We start from the raw sequence: 9,604 nt of genomic DNA on the forward strand, positions 1-9,604 counted from the left end.
CGTAAAAGCATGCGGAAAAAGCGAGTAGTTTAAATGATACTATGTGTATAAGTAACAGGTTATGATTTATTAAAGAAAATAATCTTGTCTTATTAACGTGTTAGAAAAAGTGTACATGGTGAATTCTCACGTTATTGGTTTTACCTCTAATCAGTTTCAAATTCATTTACGTAATAGAATAACAAATAAGATTCATGAAATAGTATGATTAATCCTGATTTTGATAGTGTATTTTATAAAAATACTTATATGTGTAATATGTGCACCGAAATGACAAAATAGAAAATAGGTGCTACACCTTTCTATTAAAAGATGATTTAGAGAAACTTTCAGAGAATGTACTTTACACATTTGCTAATAATAATTGCTTGAAACGAAAATGTTCATTTATACTTTAAAGTGCAATCACGTGTGGGGACTTTTAAAAAGAAGTAGTACCCTATTTCTACTTGAATTAATTTTGACTACACTAAATGTTCTCAAGTGCATCAGAAGTTATACTAGAACTTCAACTTCTTCATGATTTTGTATAAATGTAAACTTATAATTCTATATATTGTTATATTAGCAACATAGGCCTACCTACTCATCAAGTTTTCTGCTTCACTATGCACGATGAGGGTGAATAAAAAATTAGCTAGCTATCGCGCCAAGAATTTTCAATTCTATTAAGGACACGGAGGGGAGGATTGTGCTTCTCGTTCATTTTAATGCCACACACAGCAGCCAATGAAAATCTTTGTATATGAAAACAAACTACATTTCCCATGATGCAAACACCACATCACTTCCTGTAACAGTCCATAAGAACTAGGCAACACCGGATATCCTCCTCTTTCTTTGCCTCGAACAGTAGTCCATAAATAACTGAAGTCCAACATAAACACCCTCCAACGTGGAAGAACAGTCAACTGGAAAGAATTCCTTTAACCGGAAACATACTCAGTCCATCTTCTTTTCAGAACCTGGAAGAATGAGAAAACATGCCCGTAAAATCTGCCAAACAGACTGTAATCAGGTTGGGCAATATATTACAATACATGTAATACAACCGAGTGGGATAATCCTCGCCACCGTGTCCTTAATAGAATTGAACATTCTTGGCACGATAGCTAGCTAATTTTTTATTCTATTACAGGACCGGAGGCTTCGTATTATGCTCGTTTAACGCTCTTGAAACACTACAGAGAAAATATCACCCACCGGCTTATAATAAAATTGCTTAAAAGTGGATTCTGAGGACCAATCTGCTGAATGCATAATGTCCTGAACAGTACGTCCTAACATAAAAGTCTTAGAGGCCATGGGGCCACGGACAGAGTGCGCCCCAAACACCTGGGTATCAATGCCCGCCTCCTGCATAACATATTTCAACCTTCTGGCTATAGTAGCCGCAGTAACAGGCTTGAATGGTTTCTGCAAAGCAATCAATAATTTCGTAACATCTGCAGGTCGAATAGACCTTGTACACTCCTCATAGACCTTAAGGCATTGCACCACACAAAGCTTAGTATTACTTGGGAAAGCATGATAATCAACGCATCTAGACATTGTCCTAGCAGTAATAGTAAAAGAAACTCCCTCTGGAGTAAATACTCTACCCGTAATGTCCAAGGCTTTGACGTCCGATGACCGTCGACATGCCGCAAGACATAACAGCATAGCCAACTTGGCTGAAAGTTGTTTCCTGGATAACAAGTCACTTTGGGGCCAATCATTGAACAGTGAAAGAACGAGAGAGACAGCCCATAAAGAAGTATATTTGGGTTTGGGCGGATTCGCAACCCTAATTCCTTTCAGAAGTTTACAAACAAGCGGATGCATACCCACAGGTTTACCATCAAGCTGAGAATGACGCGCCGAAATCGCGGAACGGAAGTTGTTAACTGAGCAATATGCTAAACCCTCTGAAGCTTTCAGAGAAAGGAAATGCACAAAGCTGGGTAGTCCTCCCCCCACAGGATCCACGTGTTGTTCCACGCACCAACGAACCCATCCTTTCCAGGCTGAAGTGTACCGTTTCCTGGTGGAAGGAGCCCAGGCTTGGTCAATAAAGGCTGAAGCCTGCTCCGAAAACTCTGGGGTTTGCGAACGTTGCCGGAAAGCCTCCAGGCCATCAGAGACAGATGCCCCAACACTACTGTCGGATGCATCTCTCCATGAGGGCCCTGGAGCATCATTGGTGGTTCTGGGATCTTTCTGGGAAGGTCGCAACTCACCTCCAGAAGACCCGGGAATCAAGGCTGCGATTTCCAGAGGGGAGTCACTAAAATCCCCTCCGCCTTCTGTGGCATTATCCGCGAGTATACCCGGGGAATCAATATGAACGGGGGAAACACGTAATTCAGGGACTGGGGCCAGTCCTGAGTGAAAGCATCAGTTGCCAGAGCTAACGGATCCGGTCTTCAACTGAAGAACTGAGACATCTGCCGATTCAGCCTGGAAGCAAAAAGGTCGATCTGGCAAGACCCCCAAATCACTTGTAACCATTGAACCGCCTGCGGTTGGAGCTGCCAATCGCTGTAGTCCTTGAAGTGGCGTGAGTGCCAGTTCTCCACCACATTCGACTGACCTGGAATGTACTCGGCTATAACCGATATCTGACGACTCAGGCAATAGTGCCAGAAGGCCTTCCCTATCTCTACTAACATGGAGGATCTTGTACCTCCCAGTTTGTTGATGTAGCGCACCGCCGAGACGTTGTCCATCCTCAGGAGGATGCAACATGACACTTTCTTGGGTGACAGCGTCCTGATCGCGAACGAGCCGGCAAGCAGCTCTAGGCAGTTTATATGTAGGTCTACTTCCTGTAAGGACCAGCGCCCTCCCGTGGAAATATTCCCGCAACGCGCACCCCAGCCCCAGCGGCTGGCGTCTGACTCTATGACTACTTCTGGAATGGAGCCAAAAATGGCTTGATCGTTCCATGCCTCCACGTGGCCTATCCACCACTGAAGCTCCTGACGGACCTCTGAGTGGAAGAGGTGTGGCGCCGCGGCCAGGGCGACTGACGCTGGAATCTGGGGACCACGGTTCGATCCCCGGCTCCGGCGGCAGGTCAGCCCAGCACCATGTGACTCTGGGCAATAGCTCGCTTAATCTTCCCGACGGCCCCCCAGCGCCTAGAGACCCTTACGGGTGATTGTGCGCTTTACAAATGTGGACTTTACTTTTACTTTTACGACAGAGGAACCAGGTCTGTATACGAGAGACCCTTCTGTAGGTGCTGAATCTTCAATCTCTGATGGGCCCGATAATGAAGGGGGCCCGGGAAGATCGCCTGAATGGATGACGCCAGGAGACCTACTACTCTGGCAATAGCCCTCAGTGAAACAGTCCGTTTGGACAAGAGGGCGCGTAATGCCTTCTGTATGTCTCGCAATTTTGACCGGGGAAGACTCAACTGAGCCTCTTGAGAATCTATAACAAAACCCAGGAAATCTATCTTCTGGGTTGGACAGAGAACGGACATGGTCTCGTTGACCACAAATCCGAGATTTTGCAGCGTAGCAATGGTCATGCGCAGATGTTGCATCACCATGTCTTGTGTCTGCGCCATGATCAGTATATCGTCTAGGTAGACTATCATGCGAAGCCCCTGCTCCCTGAGGTAGACTACCACTGGCTTCAACACCTTGGTGAAGCACCATGGAGCTGATGAGAGACCGAAAGGAAGGACCAAATATTCATACCACCGGTCTCTCCACTGGATTGCAAGAACCTCTGATGCGGAGTAAAAATCAGCACAGATAGATAGGCGTCCTTCAGATCTAGATGGACCATCCAGTCCCCTTGCTTCAGAAGATCCGCCAAGAGATGGATACCCTCCATATTGAAATGTTTGTAAACCATGTAGCGAATGAAATCCTTTAAATTGATTACCAACCTGTAACCGCCACTTTTCTTCTGAACCAGAAAAATATTGCTGCAGAAACCGCGAGGGCCGGGGGGAGGAGCCAAGCTCGCGTCCGAGATGGCCGCGTTTTAGCTCGGCTCCGTCTACGTTCCTGTTCGAAACATAAATCCTGCTTTTATCCTGCCCCGGGAAGACACTTTCTGCTACGCTGTGGATCTACGGCGATTTACAGGCACTTACCGTCTGTTCCGGTTGTCTCTGGGTGCCGTGGTTCCGGACCTGTGCCTTCGCTCGCTTCGGGGCCTCCGGAGCGGACTGGCCTGAGTCTCCTCGGCGGCGCCCGGACGGGGCGCTACGCTGTGGCCGGCCCTTGATGGCGCAGTGGGCTCGACCGACGAGGCGGTTGTGCGGAGAGGCCGGTTGCGGCTTTCTGGCCTGATCAGGCGGTCCCGCGGCCTGGGGTGGAGGCGCTGTCTTCTGCTGACGGGGCTGACCGTAAATGTGGCTTGTCCCCCCCTTTGTTCTCCGGTCCGGCCATTTTGAGTGCCTTCGCCCGGACTCGGAGAACGGGGCCGGTGGCATTGGGGGGCTGGCGATCCTCCTTCTTCTGGTGGCCCCCCTTCCTGCTCTGGACGTGCCTCTGCTGGTGGTTGACTGAATTCCGTTTGCCTTGCTGCGGCCCGGTCGGGGGTCGTGGATCGCTGCGACCCCGCCGGGCTTCCAAGATGGCGGCCGACACTGTATATCTCAGCCGGGCCGAGATGGGCGGCGGTGGTCCACGATGTGGCGCAGAAGCCGGATACTGTAAAGGTGTTCCTACACTTGCCGACATCCTCGCCGCCCTGCACTCCTGGGGTACTCCTGTGGCCGCACCCGCTGTTAACCTGGAGGAGGCTCGTTTCGCTGGGCCGTTTGAGCCCCCCCTGGCGTGTGCGGCTACGTCGCTGCTGGGTGCGGCTGGACCTATCCTGGATATTGTGGACCCGGAGGCTGCCGTTTCTGCGGATATGCGGAGTTCCGCTGCCCTCCATCGTGATGTGTCCTCTCCTGTGCTGTGGGTCGGTGGGCCGGGTCCTGTCCGGGCCGGTCTTGGTGGTTCTTCCTGTTCTTCATCTCCTCGAATGGCCGAACGTAGATCCGGTGCGGACTCCGCTGGGTCGGCTCTCCTCAGATCCTCTTCGGAACTGTGCCTGCAGTGTGTACAAAGGTTTCTGACTGTTCCGGATCATCCGAGTTGTACACGAAACATCTTCTGCGGATTGAAGTTTGACCTCCCTGTACTCTGCCTCCTGTTCCTCGTGGTCTGGTTCTTCGTGAGGCGGACTGCTACAGATTTGGATAAACAAGGACAGGGATGAGACGATCTTGCCTTTGTGGACTGTTGTCTTGTAATGGCTTGATGATCGGTTGGTACGGTATGACCATGTTGGATTTTTGTCGTATTCCTGGACTGTATCCTTGAAATCTTTGCCTTCCCGTGGACACTGATGTTTCGGACGGGAGGGTGGGAGCCTATGATTCTGTTTTATGGCCCTCTCCCGTGTTCTTTCCTCCCTTGTTCCTTCTTTCCCCCCCTTCTTTTTTGTCTTTAGGGCTCTATCTTGCTTTAGCTCTTCTATATTTCGGGTTCTGATTAGGGCGACAGGCACGCTGCTGGGGGGTAGGCCATAGCCTTCTGCAGGGTGGGCTTGTGGGGTGGGGGGGGGGTCTGTCATTTCTTTGGGGGGTTTTTCTCTCCCCTCATTTTTCTTACTTTTTTGGTTCTATGGCTCTTGTGTGTCCTCTTTTTCGGGACGCGGTCTCAGCATGTGTCCCTCTGGGTGGGTTATTTTTGATACACTAGCCGTTTGGTCTTACTGTGACTTTGGCTCACTACGTAATTTTGCTCCGGTTACTACTGGTTCTGTATACCGATTTGTGGTTTCCGGCCTTGTTTACCGTGGGGCGCGTGCTTGAGGTGGCGTTCTTCCTTTCGCCTTTTGTCCCCTTCTCCCTCTTTTTCCTCCCTTCCTCCCCCCTCTTGTGGGGGGGTGTTTCCTTATTCCCTGGGTTGTGTGACGGAGGGCTTTATATGATAAGCTTTTCTCGACTCTGTTTGATATGATATGTTCTTGTTGTGGTGGGTGGGCGCTGAACAGCGGTTGCCACTGTTTTTCTGGCGAGACTCCTATTCTGCTTTTACCGATATGTGTTTGTCATTATTGAGTTATCCTGTATCTTCTGCCGCGGCTGGTTCGCGGCCCACCACGCCCCTCCGAGACTTCCTACCTGTTGTTATCCTGTCATACCCGTTACTATATTAGAAAATCAACCTTCTCGTATTCTGCCCCTGTGGGTTGCTGTATGGCTTTTAGCCCTTATTTCCTGTATGATTTGTTGTGATATTCTGTATGCGTTTCTGTACTGTTGAATATGTTCCTTCTTTGTGGTGGCCGGCCCGCTGGGTTGTAGGCCCGTATTTGTGAGCCTTCTCTGTACAATAAAGGTTTTAAAAAAAAAACAAAAAAAAAAAAAGAAACCGCGAGGGCCCTCGTCGCAGCGTGCTATCGCATGTTTCTGCAGCAATTCTCCTATTTCTGAGTCTATGAAAACGCACCCTGTTTGAGAAAAAGACAAATGCCTGGGACATCTGTCCTGAACGGGGACCTGAAAGAAATCCAGATGAAAACCCTGAACAGTTTCTAAAATCCAAGCATCCTGAGACAATTGAACCCAATTTTGAAAGAAGTAACGAATACGACCCCCCCAGAGGAAGTGAGAAAGTATCTGGATTACTCACCTAATGATTCTGTGGCTTGGAAGCCACCACGGTAGGCTCCCCTGTTGAACCGCCGCTTATTGAAGCGCTGCCTCGTAGGGTAGAAAGTTCCCCCATGGATGGAATCCCTGTCGCCTCTACCTCGGCCAAAGTAGCCTCTCTGGGGGCCTTGGAAAGACTTGCGGCCAAACGAGTGTCCCTGGTCTCGCCTGGCCCTGTTAAAAACACCAGCCTGAAGGGCTCGCTTTATTCCTGACTGGGCTTTATCGAGGGTGGTGAAGGTACCCAAGTATTTAGCCACATCCTTTACAAAACAACCACCGAATAAATTGCCGTCCTCCAAGGAACCAGGTTCCGCTGCCGCAAGTTTGGTGAGGTTGGAGTCCATCCTCATGAGGAGGGACTTACGGCGTTCCATTGATATAGCGCAATTGGCGTTGCCCAAGAGGCATATCGCCCTCTGGGTCCAGTGGCCAGAACATGCGGGTCCATTGCCGAACCTGATTCTTGTGCCTCCAAGGTCATCTCCAATATCTTGGCCAGAGGCCCCACAACATCCAGGAGTTTATCTTGGCATCCCCTCCATGCTCGATCAATGCCCTTTTTAGGGTCCTTCGCGAACTTTTTCAGAAAGGTGGGGGCGCTAGGGGGCGCACAAGCGGAATGGCTGCTTAGACAAGTAGCTCCCACGCCTTGGCAAGCTATCCTTCATTTATCCTTTGCCACAGGGTGACAAATCGCCCTATATACCCCTCACATATTGCAGGAAGGTATCATCTACACTCGTCCCAAGTTTGGAGCCGCTGCGAGGTTCGGGGCCGAAGTTATCCCCGGAGCTAAAATCACCGAGGATCGGCCTGGAGCCTGCAAGTGGTGGGAGCCGGCTGCGGCATTCTACGCGACGCCGAGGTCGGCCACGAGGAGCTGGGCCGCGATTTCGGGCGGCCGCCCGGAGTCGGGACTGTGCCTGAGTGGGAACCTGCGGTTGGGAGCGAGGTACAGTCACCCCCATCGCCTGTGTTGATCCTCCCCCCTCCCCCGCTGTTGCTGCCTCCCGGAGCCTGGACCGAGGGTGAGCCGCCTTCCAAGCCCGGGGAGACTGGAGAGGCCGACAACGTGCCAGACCTCTCGTCAGGGTGGTGGAGACCGCGGAATGCCCTGATCCGACGGGGGCAACCGCATCTTGGACTTTCTGAGCGGGGCGGGCTGCAGCGCTCGGCCTGTCTGTAAGACGCCAGGACCTCGCGCGATGCGCCGAGTGGGTTGCTGAGCACTTGTAGACCCGTTGGTCTCATTGGAAGCGGGGCTGGACCCCTCGAGCAGGCTGACCTATAATACTTTCCACTTGCGGGCTGCGCGATTGGACTCTGCTCGCTGCCGGATCACGGCGGATATCATCCTGAACGCTGCCCTCCCCTGTGATAGATCTCGGCGGTCATCACATCGGCTGTTGGACTGCGGGGCTGCACCTGAGACCTACTGGGTCCGCAAGCCAACCGAAGCTGTCTCGCCGCTTGGATCGGATACCCCATCGTCACTGGCATACCTGGGGGCTCGGGGGGCACCTGGGACCTGTGCCCTCCCCCTGACGACTACTGCCCCACACCGTCACCATCTTCTCCAGCGACTGCCACGCTGAAAGCTGCCTTTGTGCCTCACGCCTCCCTATTGCCTCAGTATCCACTTGCTTGACCACTATACACACAGCGCCAACGGGGTAAGCGGCACCGGGGCGCCGCGACCTGCTGCCACCATGGGGCGCCTTGATAATCGCCAGGCGAAGCTGAGTTTTTATGGCGCCAAAAAAGGCGCGAAATCAGTACCTGCCGGCCCCAGACCCAGCGAGGCGCTTACAAAGGCCGATGCGCCCCCCGCAGCAGACCTTGACCTTCACAGCCTGTTCCGGGAGATGAGACAGGGGTTTGCAACGGTTGTCGAAAAGGTCGATGGCGTCACTGCACGACTGGACGCCTTGGTCCATAAGGTGGATCACCACGAGGAGCGGCTAACGGCTGCGGAACAACGTGTCTCTGATAACACAGATGCTGCCGCGACTCACACGACGCAGTTGGCTCGGATGGACAATCTGCTCAGAATAATAGCGGCCAAGAACGAGGAATTGGAGGCCCGCAGCCGCCGGAACAATATACGCGTCACGAATGTGCCGGAATCTACAGACACGGGCAGGATGGAACTCTATATCGAAAAACTGCTTAAAGGATCAATCGGTGACGACGCTTTTTCTCCCCAATTCATTGTTGAGCGAGCACACCGTTCCTTAGCACCTGTGCCCAAACCCGGATTGCCACCTAGGCCTATTATTGCCAAACTGTTGAATTATCGCGACCGCGACACTGCATTGAGGGCGGCCCGGACTCAACGGACCTTGCAGTACAATGGTATTGCCTTTTCCATATACCCGGACTTCACACCGATGGTGCAGGAAGAGCGACGCAAATTTCTCCCAGTAAAGAAGAAGCTGCGGGAAGCCCAAGTGGACTATGCTCTCCTATATCCGGCAAAACTGCGGATCACACATCAGGGACAGCAACGGTTTTTCACGAATCTGCAGAAAGTGGAGGACTTCCTGAAATCGCTCCGGAGAGCGCGCAGGGAAGAACATGATGCTGCGGCGGACCTGGGGGACGGAGACCCGCCGTCGGCACTGGACGATCAATAAATGCTTACGCCGACTGCGCTGGATGCTCCTTCTACATTGCTTGAATATTGTCCATCGCACCAAACGTGGTACCTGAACTGAATACAAGCAACGGACCTGCACGGCCTCGACATACCTGTGGTAACGTAAACCAAGGACCACTCTCTTGGCCCTAGGCTCCACCTAGGGCTGTACAGACTGGAGCTATGGACCGAGAGGTGGCTGTGCGTGCTCTATGTTTTACCCCTACAGGGTGTTCCCCTTAAGACTGCTACTTTTTTTGATGTTGTTGCGTGGGTTGGAAATGGTTGGGTGGGGGGAGGGATGTTGG

The sequence above is a fragment of the Lissotriton helveticus genome, chromosome 4_1 (assembly GCF_964261635.1).
Source record: "Lissotriton helveticus chromosome 4_1, aLisHel1.1, whole genome shotgun sequence".
NCBI classification, from domain to species: Eukaryota; Metazoa; Chordata; class Amphibia; order Caudata; family Salamandridae; genus Lissotriton; species Lissotriton helveticus.